Below are 14,792 nucleotides of genomic sequence, written 5' to 3'. Positions count from 1 at the left end.
ATTGTAGGTCTCTGTGCTTCGCAATGCAATGCAAGCAGTTCGAGGCTGGTGGAAGGGGGCAGCACGGTGCTAAATGACATTCTTGAATTTGATGCAGGGTAGCAGAGACGCTTCATTTAGCAAAGTCAATGTTCACTTAGCTTAGTAAATAAGTTAAAGGAGAACTATGGGATTAAGTCTTTTCCCCATAGTTCTCCTTAGGGTAACGGGAGGACACAAACTAGCATCCTCCCGTCACCCTAGGCTCAGTATACCGCGAGCTGTATACCGCGGTATACTGAGACGCCGCAGCTAAAGCGGATCCAGACAATTGTGCCGGGATCCGCCCAGCTGCGTGAGTGACAGCTTGCTCTGCCTATCTAAAGGCAGAGCCAGCTGTCCCCGCCCCCTCCCCCGTCTGTTCCGCCAGTCAGCGCTATCGGAGCGGGGAGGGGGGAATCCAGCCCCTCCCCTGTCATGGCAGAGAGCCGTGACAGGATCGAGTGGTGAGCGAACGCCGGTATGTGTTCGCTCACCTCCCGATCTACTGAGCCGACCTGTGACAGTCTCATTGTCACAGGTCGGCTAGAACGATGAGGTGAGTGAAAATCACTCACCTCATAGTTCTCCTTTAAAGGTCAAGGTAAATAAAAACAGGATTGTCTTTTCACAAAACAAAAGACAAAATATTTATTTTCTGCAGTTCAGCAATACCTCTGTGCTTCTCAATGCAATGCAAGCAGATCATGGCTGGTGGAAGGGGCTGGTGGATCATGGTGCTGAACATAGGTTCCTAAAGACATCACAGAACCCTGCTTCAGTACTTCTCTTAAGAGCCCTCAGCCCAGATGCAAGCAGTGGGATGGCTCTTGGGAGGAGTTATTCAAATATCAGCTAGCTTATTGAATACAATATAGATGTATTCACTTAAATGATGCATTCATATGAAATGTCATTGTGAAAGAAAAATCCTTTTTTTCCTTACCCTTGAATATGACTAAGTTCACTGATTTTACTAAGCTCAGGGAACATTTACGTTACAGAGTAATGATCCTCTACTCCTTTAAAGGAGAACTATGGGGTCAGTGTTTTTCCTCATAGTTCTCCTAAGGGTCACGGGAGGACATAAACTAGCATCCTCCTGTGACCCAAAGCTCAGTATACCGCGAGCTACAGCTCGCAGTATACTGAGACCGCTGAAGCTGGGATGGATCCCGACATTACTGTCGAGATCCACCCAGCTGCGTGATTGACAGCTGGCTCTGCCTATCTAGAGGCAGAGGCAGCTGTACCCGACCCCTCCCCCGTCCATTCCGCCAGTCAGCGCTGGAGGATCGCAGAGGGGAATCCCTGCAGGGAGCCTAGAGTGACAGTCACGGCTCTCTACAGGGAGGCGATTGAGAAGTGAGAGAACGACTGTATGTGTTCGCTTACTTCCCGATCTGTTTGCCGTTTCACGGTCGCACGCAATCTGTAAACTGGGCATGTTGGGTATCGTTTTACTCGTTGTAACCTCATCTTTTATATTTCATTAAAAAAATGGGTAATTTGTTGTGTTTTGGGGCATTTAATTAAATTTGTCACTAAATTTTGGGGTTTAATAAGGAGTTGCGCTAATATTGCGCAACATAAAAATTTTCAACTACCACCATTTTATTCTATAGGGTCTTGGCATTCAGAAAATATATAATGTTGGGGGGTTTTACGTCATTTTCAGGCCTAAAATGTGGAATATAACATGGGTGCAAAAAATGAAAAAAGGGCCTCAGTCATGAAGGGGTTAATAAAGATCAGGTTACAATTAGGTCTAAAATGATATTTAGCTAAAAATGATTTATTAAAAGACATACCATATTATATTGTGGTTACCATTTTAAGTTTGTGTACTGAAATAAGTAAAGCAATATCTACAGAGACATCATTGTCATGTTATTTGAACAGATATTTTATGGTTCTGTAGTTAAACCTACAAATAATCTTCTTTTGTAACTTTTGAAGATCACAAGGAATATAGGATTCTGGAATGTTCACATTTGCAGTTTCTCAAGGTAAATGTAATCACTTGTGTTCACTAGATAGAAGTAGTATTCTTATAATCATTATTGACCTTCGACTCATGATGAACACTCCAGAAAATGGTATATCTGCTTTGTACCTTTTTTGTAGTTGGAATTGACAATGAATGTTACCATGGTTATTTTATAATGTTTCTGTGCTGCTGCAAATTTTTTTTTTTTATAAATGACTTTTCATTGGCAAAGCATTATAGTCCAACTGTGCTATAAGACATTTTATCTACCACATTTGAAGTTACTTTTGATAATGTAAATATATATTGTACTTAAAGGGAAAGTCTACTTTTGCTTTGTTCCTTGGCATATTTAGGATAAAGATGGTGGACTAAGATAGTTCATCCCGATTCGAGGAAAAAAACAGATCAAGAACATCAATTCCAACAGACCAAAATGATCACTATCCTACAATGAATTTATAAATGTACACAGCTAATCTTCTTTGGGACCTGCTGCATTACTCACACATGAATCACATGTTGTTATGGAAATGTTATTATCAGTTACTGTGTTAATTATGCTAGTGATCACTAATAAGGGACAACATATTAATTAGCAATTTACATAAAGGGCAATTTTGTGGAATAACAGTTCTGGCACAGAGCCTTGATTTCTGAGCACTGAATGTCAAACAGGAATATGTATGTATTATTACTAACGCCATCCCTGGGCATGAGAAGCAACATGGCTGGCTTAGGCAATGCTGAAAAAAATAGTGTTTTACCAGTTTTAATACTAGATTTCCTTCAAATGGTCAGCCATTTTTTCACATTTTACGCAGCTTCAGGTATATTAATGTTTATTTTTTAATGTTGTATTATATAAACAGAACATATATTTGTGTTAGCTCTTCTAGTAGTAACAAAGCCTAAGCTGGGGAACACATCCATGAAGAGAACAAGTCGTTTTGTACTTTATCTTTGATGTGCAAAAATATCAACATGGGGTCTATTTATAAATGTTACCACACAACATTCACACAACTTTCACTAAGAATTCATGCATTTTCCCAATTGAATCCAATTATAGAAATGCATGAATCTTGGGTGAAAGTAGTGTGAACTTATTATTTGCTATGGACATGATTGGGTAAGTGAAACCAGAGAGCAGTGACTGACAGGGATTCCCCCCCTCCCCTCTCCAATCCTGCAGCGCTGACTGGAGGAATGGTCGGGGGAGGGGAGGGGCATAACTGGCTTTGCCTCTAGATAGGCAGAACCCAGGCTTTCAATCAGCCAGCGGGGTGGATCTCGACAGTATTGTCAGGATCCGTCCTGGGTGAGGCATTCTCAGCATATAGTGGGGAATAGCCCACTACAGGGATATCACTGTAAAGTAAAAATAAAATAAAATATAAAAAAATAAAAAAGTGTATGAAACATAAATAAAAATAAAATATTTAAATCTTTTTAAATAGTTAAAGTAAAAAACAGTTTTGGTTTTGGTTTCGGCCTGACATTTTTTTTAAATTTCGGTTTCGTTTCAGTTTTGAAATTTTCATTTCGGCGCACCTCTAGTTTTAATAGTTTTGTTTGCTTACTGTTTTTTAAGTAGTGCACTTTTAGATTCCAGCTATTTTAGTGGCTTTTTCCAGATTTTGTGAGATTCACTACATCTATTTTGCTGCAAAATCAAATTCTAAAAAAAATATTTTTTTCATAGGATTTAACCATTTGCCGTCCGGAGCAATTTCTTAAATTTGCACAAACATGATCAAATCAAATTTTTTTGGCTAGAAAACAGCTTCAGAACCCCAAACTATGATATATTTTCTGAAAGCAGAGGCCCTGTAGAATAAAAAGATGCTAGTTGCAATTTTGTATGTCCCATGGTATTTGTGCAAATGTTTATCAAACATGTATTTTTAGGTTAAATACACTAAAATTAAATTTAGTGCACAGAAACAGAATATAATGCCGAATTTTTGGGTAAAATATAAAAGATGGGGTCACGCTGGTTAAATATACACCAAATATGTCAAGCCTTAAAATCCCGTGTGTCCGTGAAACCGCAAAAAATTACAATAACCAAAATTTTCCATAGGCGACACTTTAAATGCTTTTGCAGCTCATTAGTTTAGTGCTAACAGTGAATGATGGGTCTGGAATTATTGCTTTCACTCCAACACTCAGCAGCTCATATGTAACATGTGTGGCGCAATTTTCGTTTTTGCATGTAGGCGCACCCGACGCATGTTTTCATTGTATGTGCGTGCACGTGGGTGGCAGGGGCATTTACATTTTTTTTGCATTTTTTATTTTTTTGCATTTGTTACTTCAATTTCTACATTTTTTTTACTCTCAACTTTATTGCTATCACTTAGGGGGCTAACAAGCCACCTATGAAACAGCAAATATAATGTGACAGGTCCTCTTTATGGAGACATCAGAGGTCTTTCAGACCCCTAATTTCACCTAGGGACCCCAAGAAGCTGGAGAGGGGGGACACACAGCGCCGCACTGTACAAGCAATCCGGCGCCTGTACACATGCCGGATCGCTGGTATTTAAACGGCAATCATCTGCTGTTTAAAACGGTATCAACAACACGGCTGTAGCAGCAGCAGCCGTGTTTTTGGTATAACCGCTTCCAGCAGAGGACGTATTTATGTGAACCCGTTGGAAGTGGTTAACAAACCTCTTTTTTTCTGTATACGTTCACTAGTTCCATTGTACCACTTTGTACTCTATGTTTTATCAAAAAGATCGGCACTTATATTTTAATCTTTAGAAGACACTACACCTTTTCTCTTCTTTGGTGACCTGTAGATCACTATTAATAAGCACAAATATCTTCTCAAATTCTCTTTTGTCTTTAAGATCTCTAACTGTGCTGCTGTGCTTTATTTTTTATTCAATTTCTTTCCTAGTTGAATTCTAATTTTCTGCTCTCTTTATAGTATTTTACTATATTCCCAGTAGTCAATTTAAAAATGTTTGTTAGTGTGCTCTTGATGATGTTTGGGTTTTTGGTAAGGTTAATTAACAGCTGCCTCTCAGTTAAATTTCTTTCATTGTTTTTCACATTGATCATTATCAATAACACAGCATAAGCTTAATAGTAACTACAAATTATTATGCAAATTAATTCAGGTAATTGTAATTAATTTTACTGCACCGAGATTATTTAAACATTTAAACCATATAGCTTTTTTGCACCTAACAGTTATTGCTGTAATTTTTTTCTGTCATAATGCGTGTTTCTATCTTATACGCTTAAGAGTTAAAAAAACAACTTATGAAAATTTGATTTTTGAGCTAGTATTAATGGTTTTGTTTTTAGCTATAATTATGTGTAAAATGATTAACCTTTCTATGTAATTATAATGATTATTGACAGGCAGGGCCAAATTTCCTTGAAGGCTAAAATAGACTGAATAGTTATGTATAGAGAGCTGCAAAGGTTGGCAAGGATATGAATTGGATACCAAGGACCTCCAAGTTGGGAACTGGGCATCGGGGAAGCAACTCCCTTTTGTAAAAAAATGTTGTTGTGAAATCTAAAGGAATAAATTAATTTAATGTATCAACTAGGGAGCAAGTCAAAGCTTAAAAATGAACTGCAAGCAAACAGCAAAGTACACAGATAAAATACAAATATGAGACCAGATTTACCTGTCAGGTGACTTGTATTCTTACCAAATTACAAACAAGTGTAGCACTGTAGGAGCTGCTGAAAATATACCTGGTGTCACGATTTGGGGACCAGGGCACTGAGGCACATAAGCTCTGGGTCTTGAGGAGCAGTATATGGTGGCCGAATTAGGAATGTACAGCAATACAGGTCTCTGAGCAGGGACAATGTGACTGCACAACAAACGCATGTGTGCCAGAGTCGCAGGATCTAAGGAGCCACCTGGTCTTCACCAGAGCCCCTGATGGTGTGGATGTTGAGCTGCGGGGCAGCTCCCAGGTTGCGGCTCTCTGACACACCCGTACAGGCACAGTGCCAGCGGGTACTCAGGGATTACAGCATGCTAGACAAGACACAGGGTGCATACAGGATACAGAGTACAGAAAACAGGCACTAAAGGGAAGACGCAGGGAAGCAGAAACAGAAGGGAACAGTAGCAGGACAAGCAGAAGCTTACTGGGTGCACAAGGAATCAAGGCTCACACTGGAAACATGTATAGCAGGGAAAAAGCACACAAGGAATGGTGCAAGTACAGCAAGGATACAGAGTGTACACAACATGGAACTAGAGGTACTCTAGGTGATATGCACAGGGGAACGTACAGGAAGACACAAATAGGAATACACTGAAAGCTGTGCAATGCCATGGAAGTACCAGGCGCCGTGCACAAGGCATAGCACCAGGGGAAAGTGTGTTGCACTGCAAGACACAGAAAAGGGGGTGCGAAAATACGAGCAAGTTGGGCTAACACACAAGAGCCATAGAAACTGTAACAAAAAGGGGCACAAGAAAGAGCAAAAAGGGAGAAGCCAACCGAGAGGTTACTGGGTACACTGGAGTCACACAGGAAGCACGAGGATACAGGGAAGCAAGGGGAACAAAGCCAACACAGGAATCCAGGGCAGTACTAAAGCAAAGGGGACCACAGCACAGGAGAGATAGGGAACGCAGGGATAAAGAAGCAGAGATAAAGAAGCAGCAATGCAGATTGGTTGCAGCCCTGTGGAATCCTATAGGCTTGCGTATAATGGAGACTACCTCTTTTAGCGGAACTGCCTATAATAAGAGGGTAACTATGAGGCAATGCCTGCTAGACATAGAGGGGCATGCCCATAGGGTGACAGGAATGTAAGAAGGTCGTCTGTGTGTGTATGTATTCTCTCTTTGCCACATCGCTGGAGATGGAAAATGGAGTGTGGGATCAAAACAGCTTCTCCTAGGGGGGGGGGACTCTTTTGATATGTTGTTGTGTGTGAAATCCAGTTGGAGTGTTGAGGTATTGGTCTATAAGATGGTGTGAATTTCTAATTCCTCCTTAAGCCCTACGGGTGTAAGCGTGTTCAATTTATATATCCAGAAAGTCTCCCTGTGGCATAGGCGATGAAATCTTTCGGATGGCGATAGATGTGTGGGTATCTGCTCGATGGCAAATACCCTGAGGTCCTGGATTCTTTTGAAGTGTTTATTGGTGAAGTGTCTCGGGACACTGTGCTCAATGTTGCCCTTTTCTATGAGCCTTCTGTGATCCCCTATCCTCGCCCGTAGTGGACGTGTAGTCCTACCCACATATATTAGTCCGCAAGGGCAAGTGAGCCCATACACCACATGGTCGTGGGAACAAGTGATAAACTGATTTATCCGATATGTCTTTTTGAGGTGATCTGAGAAGCTTGTTTGTCCATGTTGTATGAATTGACACGTGAGGCATCTTGGCTTTTTACATTGGAAGATGCCCATTGATAGTAGTAGGGTGTACTGGGATATTTTTGTTGTAAGAAGTTTTTTTCTTTTTTGTTGATAATACCCTTTTAATACCCCTTTTGAAGGCTTGACCTACTAGTTCTTCCAATTCTGTGGCAAAAGCCGGTAGAGGGTCTGTAGGGAGGGGTTTGTAGGTGATGGAATCAGACAACAGCCTGCGGGCCTCTTGGATGTAAATAGGGCGGTCCTGGATTATAATCCCTCCTCCCTTATCGGCTTGTTTGATTACGATTTCCTGATCGCACGTAGCTCCTCCCCCCTTGCTGTCTGCTCCTGACGGACGCGGCTCGGCCCGGCCAGTCGAGTTTGTGGACGGTCTAACAGATGCACATCCATTCCAGACCAGCCTCCCACACCACCGGAGACACCAGGATCGATCCAAGCAGATGATCGTACAGACAACAGGGGAGCTCCTAATTGTAAGTCCCCTTTTCTACCACTGTGACATTGCCATAGACACCTAAACCCCACACTCTAAAGATCTAATAGTGTGCCTGACTCTGTCCTCATCTATATGTCCACTGGTCCCTTCGCCGGATCATACTCACCTACTCACATACAAGGAATTTTGGTAGTTGCGCTCCTGATCTTTTGTTTGTTTTCGTGGTTTCTAATAGACAGGGTCCTCTCCCTGTAACAAGGAGATCTGCACACCTTTACATAACAGCCACCTGTTTGAAGCCTGTCTGCCCTACAGGAGTGCGCTTTATCTTTTGTGTTTTTTATTTGAATCCTATAGGCTGACAGCCAAGCACCAGGGACCCACATGAAAATCTGGCATGGATTGCCGGACATTGTGTCTTCAATATAGGATTCACTGCCCATAGAGGATTCACAGCACACCAACACACCTTGTGAAGAATTTTACTAGACAAATAACTTCTTATTATTGGCCAATAAACAGGTAAAACACAATAGCAAGAATAAACCGTATTCAATAGTATACTTTGGAATTTAGGCACTCTGCAGCCATGGCTATCTATGACTTGAAATATGCAGTTCTGAGCTGTCCAAATAGTTCTCTCTGACTCTAGTGACTGGGTTGATAATGTAACAGTCCCAGATATTCCCCAGCTCTCTATACTACTGGCCAGTTGCAATAGACTAGGCTAGCCATTGTTGGGCCCATACTGTGTCACTTAGATAGTAGAAGATGACAAATGTTAATGGTCAGAGGCCTCTCACCAATTCCGGAGTCAATCCTGCAGCTTTGGGCGTTCCCTTTCTCTCAATCCAACACCCTTGGGTCCTTGTTGCATTGGTTGTACTTTGAAGACAGTCTCTGGTCGCAGGAACATGCTAAAGATAACTCTCCAGATGTCTTCTGACACCACGGGGAGTACTAGGCCGCAGTGGATTTCTCACTGACCGGGCACGAGTGCTCATCCAAGACGCGATATTCCCCACTGTATGGAATATACTGCGTCCCGCAGAAGCAATCATCCAAAAGACACTGATTACAGCAGACCAGGCAAAGTCCTTTCTCTGGGTATACTCCAGGCTGCACACACTCCACTGAACAGGTCTACACAGAATCAAGCAAAGCTCAATCAGCATACAGCTTAATAGACAAATTCCAATTGCAAACGAGATTCACCCATCACATTTAAAAATCAAACATGATTTGTGGTATGAAAAAAGTAAGTGCACCCCTACATTTACCACCACTTCCAAACCATGAAATTAGAATAAGGTAATCCAGCTTAGTTGCCAATGACAAGAAGCATCTTTGGGAGTATGCAGGTGGGACCTGTCTTATTTAAACCTCAGACATCTAGAGTATGGTGTTCTCTTATTGCTATTGACATGGATGATGTCATCATGCCAAGATCGTAAGAGCTCTCTAAGGCACTCAGAAAGAACATTGTGGATGCATATGGGATTTAAAAAATATTGATACATATTTTGAAATCAATCATTTAACTTTAGGGAAAATAATCTACTAGTGGCATAGATTTTAAGCGACCAATATTTTGTCCAGGACTGGCTGAAACAGCATATTCAGCCCTAAAGCTGACCGTTGATTCTAAAAGTACTCCAAAACGTAATCACTGGATCTGCAGGTAACGTATGCAAAAGAACCTTTGCACAGTACACCATTGGATCTATTGATTGTTTTGTTCAATAAATATTTGAAAAGGCAATATTTTCTTGTGTTTTTTTAAGCATATCACATTTATCTGTATTCACTGCTTGTATGACTATCTAATATTTGCCTGTTCAAATATCTTGAAAAAGTCAACACTTTCGATGTTGTGTACTTACCTTTTCACATGACTGCATAGTAAATCCTCTGGAAAATGATAGATGAATGCTGTAACAAACAGACGGACCTTAACAAAGGTAGTACAACCAGTAATATAACCCTACAATGTCTTGCATATATAGATGATGAAGAGTTAAACAGCAAAACACAGGACATTCAAATAAGTATTTTCCTTAAATTAGAAAAGGAGTAAAAAGATGGGGCTAAAAGATATACTGTCACCTTTCCCAAGCTGTGACAGTACTCAGGCCTAGGGGTTAGCTGTTAGACCTGAGCATTATCACAAGAGAGGAGGTTACATACTCGTCCATTGTCAGAAGTAGCAGACATTGTGGGGAGGAAGGAGTGGCGGGGGAGCTCTGATAAAGTGTGTATATGGGGATTGTGGGGGCCTTGGTAGAGACACTGTCACTTTGGCATGCATGGGCAAGGTGACAGTGTCTCTCTAAAATCAATGAAGATAGAACTAAATATATGATTACATTTTGCTTAAGAGAAAAGTAAAATATAAAGACTATAAAACAGTCAACTATGGTTTTCAGAAAGCTAATGAATTTAAAATGTATATTCTATTGTTGCAAAGAAAAACAAAGCAAGTGAAATTAAAGTTAAAGTGCAACAGGATATACAGTAGTTGTTACCGTACTTTACAGACTACTCAGTATTGAACATACTATCCAAAACTATGAAAATTAAACTTCATAAAGCTATAATTAGACCATCTGTAACATAAGGATCTGAAGCATGGTGTTAAGCACAAAGTGGATGAGAAAATACTTCTGGTATAGGAATGAAAGGTGTTGAGAAAACTCTATGGTGGAACATGTGAGATTTCACTATGGAAAATAACAGAAAATAAAATGGAAAACATGTTCCATTATACTATACATAAAGAATAATAGATTAACATGGATAGGGTATGCAGAAGGAGGAGAAAGAATGTGTAAGGAAAACCAGAAGGCAGGACAGGTTTCGACAGGCCAAAGAAAAGATACCTTGATGAATAATTTTAAAAAAATTAAAATGTCTGAAATGTCAACATTAGAGGCAGAAAGGATAAATGTCGTGCACACATCCTATGGGTGGACAAATCCCTTTTCCTCCATCTGCAACAACCATTTAAAAGAGTTAAAGTGATTGAACACTTATTCTTATAGAAACTTTAGCATGCATGAGGAGACTGCTATGCTACTACTGTAAAGAGAGGAAGAAAAGTAAGAGAGAATATGCTGCTGAGTAATGACTTTGCTCCTTTCAGCCTCATAGCATTAAGTAATGAGAGAGGGATTCTGCTGGTGTACTGCTCTTACTTTTATTTCTATTTTAAATATTGGGGGGCATCTCTGCAGCTACTAGCAGGCCCATAAGTCCTGACTGGGTTTCATTGTGTACTGGTTGAATTTAGTGCCTTTGCAGGCCCAGTTGGGAGGTAGCACAACTGGGTTATGTAGTTAATTTGAGAAATTAGAAGGTGGGCAAGAAACACAAATGTCCAATTTCTGCTTCTGATGAGGCATCTCATTTAGTATCTGGTGGCTTTAAAGGTGATAAATTGATAATGGAGTGGTAATCATCAGGATCTAGGAATCACATCAGAGAAACAAGGAGTATGATAAAACAGCAGGCCAGAGTGAAGAAGGATTGAAACTCTGCAGCAATACTGACTCTTCTTTTCTTTGTGTGGTCCTGACTTGATATTCTCTCTTGGTATAACCCAGTTTGTGAAGTCCTCTGGAAAAGTGTCATTTCTTTTCTTTGTGCACTGGAGATATGACTTAGTACTATCATTTCTGGTTCCTACTTTGGAGGAGCCAATTTGTGAACCCTGCTTGAAAGGTATAAGCTACCATGCATTAGACTACAGCAATGTGTCAGATACAATACCTACAAGGAGCAATGGGCTATCTCCAGGCATACCTGCCCTCAATTTAATAATTGCTATATATGTCCCAAGATGGGAGCTCTTAATAAATATAGTTTTTTTTATGACTAGCTGGTAAGTGTGCAGGGACAATTTAGTTTTGCATTGTTCTGTAATATGCATTGTCAATGTAAATTGATTAGAGCGATTGCCACATTTGTTTCACCATACCCATCAGCCTAAAAGTTTCTAAATTTGTCTGATTCTTTCTTATCTTGACCGATCATCATGGCCACCTTTAGATCTGTGGCTGCAAAATTTAAACATGTTTGATTTCTTCTACTAACGTACAGTTTTTAGAACATTTATAGAATAACCATTGCAAACATCTGTTTTCCAGTCACAATAACTTATACATCTGAAACAAAGGGCCTGATTTGTTGTTATGCTGCAAACCTAATTGTGTTCCTAAATACAATTGTGTAAAGAGAGCCATGGCCACATAATGTTTATGAATCATTTATGATCAAAGTCCGGCTAGATTGAGCAGAGGCTTTTAAGCTGCACTTACTGGTTTGCCACACCTGTTACATTTTCCCAGGAATTGATGCTTTACTTACTTCCAACTCTATTTGCTTTACTTCACTTTCTTCCCATAAAATACAATAGCACAGATTTGCACTGTGGAGCACATTCCATAGTGTAGCTAACAGTTTCTGTGCATTCCTTTTGTGCAAACCCAATGATGTTGATATTATGTCAACATGATTCTTTAAAAAAAAAACATTTTCTTTTCAATATATTTTTTTAGACATATAAAGTACAATCAAGTTTTTTGAAACTTTATTCTAAATAAGCATCATATGTTACATTAAACAGTCAAGTTGTTCTAGAATGTATTTTAAAACCTCTTAGAGTTAAAAATGAATAAATCCATTCTCCGCAGACACTCCTTTTTTTCCAAGATGGAATTGGGAATAGCATATCATAATAAAGAGGCAAAAGCAAAGTGAAACCACAAGGGTAAAAGGTAAGTAGAAAGAAGGCATATGAAAGGGTAAGGGAGGAGTATGCAGTGGCATCAGAAGAGAGGTACAGGGGGGGCCTGCATCGAGTGACACCATCAGAGAGAGTGACAACAAAATGACCCACAGTCATTTTGGTTTCACCCCCTCTGAAAAGTCAGGCATGGACCTCAGTGCTCTCTCTCCCGGCATCCATCACCAAGATGGTGGCCGGCAGTTAAGTGTGCGTGGCGTCATCACACATGCACGTGATGATATCACGTGTGTGCATGATGACGTCCCAGAGGGTGACACCCGGTGGCTGTACCGGATGACACCCAGCCTGGGGAGGCCTTTGGCAGTATGGTAGGCAAAGTGCATGGGTAAAGGGGAGAGTGGGCTTGGTCTCAGCACCTCTTGGTACCATTTCCCACATTTCAGAAAAATATTTTGTATTTCCTTTGGATTCAAAACATGTATCTGTTTTAGTTAACTATGTTATTATGTAATATCAGACTGGGCACTAAAGATTGATATGGGAAGTGGTTATATCTGAATTTTTTAATACACAGGGTTGTTATTCTTATACATGTGAAAAAGATTGTCATAACCTAAATAACACTGGGGAACAAATGTTTTCGTATTTTCTGTTGCATGAGATTTTTCAACTGATTCAAAATATTTTTTTCAAAATGATCAATATTTAGATTTTTGATTTTGCTATGTAATTTTTGCACCCATTGCTATTTACACTACTGTTTTTACAAACATCAATATTCTTTATCTTTTTTATTTTGAATTATAGAGATTTATCTGATTTAAACAAGAGGAAGATGAATGACAAGGAGAAGGCAACATGGCTGTCTTTTGTGGCAGTTATACAAAACATCTTGGTACCAAAAAGGCAGATAACTATGAGGTTCTCGTTACTAGAATGCTGTTAGCTTTATGCGATCTTGGGTGCAACCTGAGTGTCAAGCTCCATTTCCTGAATAGTCACCTTGATCAATTCCCTGAGAACCTTGGGGCTGTGAGAAACAGGGAGAGCGCTTCCATCAAGACCTCATGACAATGAAACAGTGCTATCAAGGGCAATGGAACAAAAATATAATGGCAGACTACCGCTGGAACATCAAACGAGATTGCCCTGAGAAAGTCCACAAATGCCACAGCCACAAGCTCAAATTCTTGCATGAATAGGACATATTTGAACTTGCATCCCAACCTTATCAGTTGTTCTGAATTACCTATCATCTTTATGTCAAAATATATGTTGATATAACCCCTTAGTGATGGGAGACATACACTGTACGTCCCCACCACTACGTGTTCAAATGACAGCTCACGCACACTGTAAATGAGCAGTTTTTCGGGACTCCTGAACGCCAGTAACCGCAGAGATCAGCAGTTACCATTCATTAATGGATGCCTCAGTATTGAGGCAGAATTAAGCTTTAACAGACACAAGATCGCTTGAAGGGTGTTGGGTGTCTGACAATGATAGCAGTGCTGTGTGTACGGCACTTCCTATCACTGTATGACAGCTGTACACATGGGGATTAAGAAATCCTGATGTGTAGTGGCTTTTTGCTACGTTTTAGCATGGAAACATTAAGCAAAATGTTTCTACGCTGAAACATTTTTCAGCTTCTTTTTTTTTCAATTCTGTTTTTTATTGAAAGAAATTTTTTTTTTTTTTGCAGATACAAAACAAAGGTACAAAACAAGTAACATTGTCATACATTAAGGGGTAATACAATCAAGTAGTGATGTGTTGTCATAAAACAATTGAACCATATGAAATCCCATTACAGCTCCCTGTCATAGGCAAAAAACATAGCTTCTCTGGTACCAAGCCAGGGCCCGTTCCCAAGGTGAGCCAAGGCAGGGAAAGGATGGTATATAACCTCTCAAGTCGTCGAGGCATGGAGCCCTGTATGGAGCCCATAGCCCGACATGACAGGTATAATGTCAGGGGTGCAAAGGTATGACAACGTGAATAAGGAAAATGAAGAGAGGTAGGGAAGGAAACAAGACAGGGGAAGGGTAGGTGGGGAGGGTATTATCACACTCATGCCGTGGCTCTTAACTGCTCATTAAAAGTTGGTATTCGGTTGATTCAAGGATTTTTCAGCTTCTAATCGATGTGGGAATGATCAGAAGTCTTTAGTGAGATCTGATACTGATATGCTGCAGGATCAGCATGTGAGATTCAG

This window comes from Nanorana parkeri, unplaced genomic scaffold (assembly GCF_000935625.1).
Source record: "Nanorana parkeri isolate BGI_ZX_2015 unplaced genomic scaffold, ASM93562v1 scaffold408, whole genome shotgun sequence".
NCBI classification, from domain to species: Eukaryota; Metazoa; Chordata; class Amphibia; order Anura; family Dicroglossidae; genus Nanorana; species Nanorana parkeri.
The sequence above is the reverse complement of the archived record's forward strand: the minus strand, read 5'-3'. Positions refer to the sequence as shown.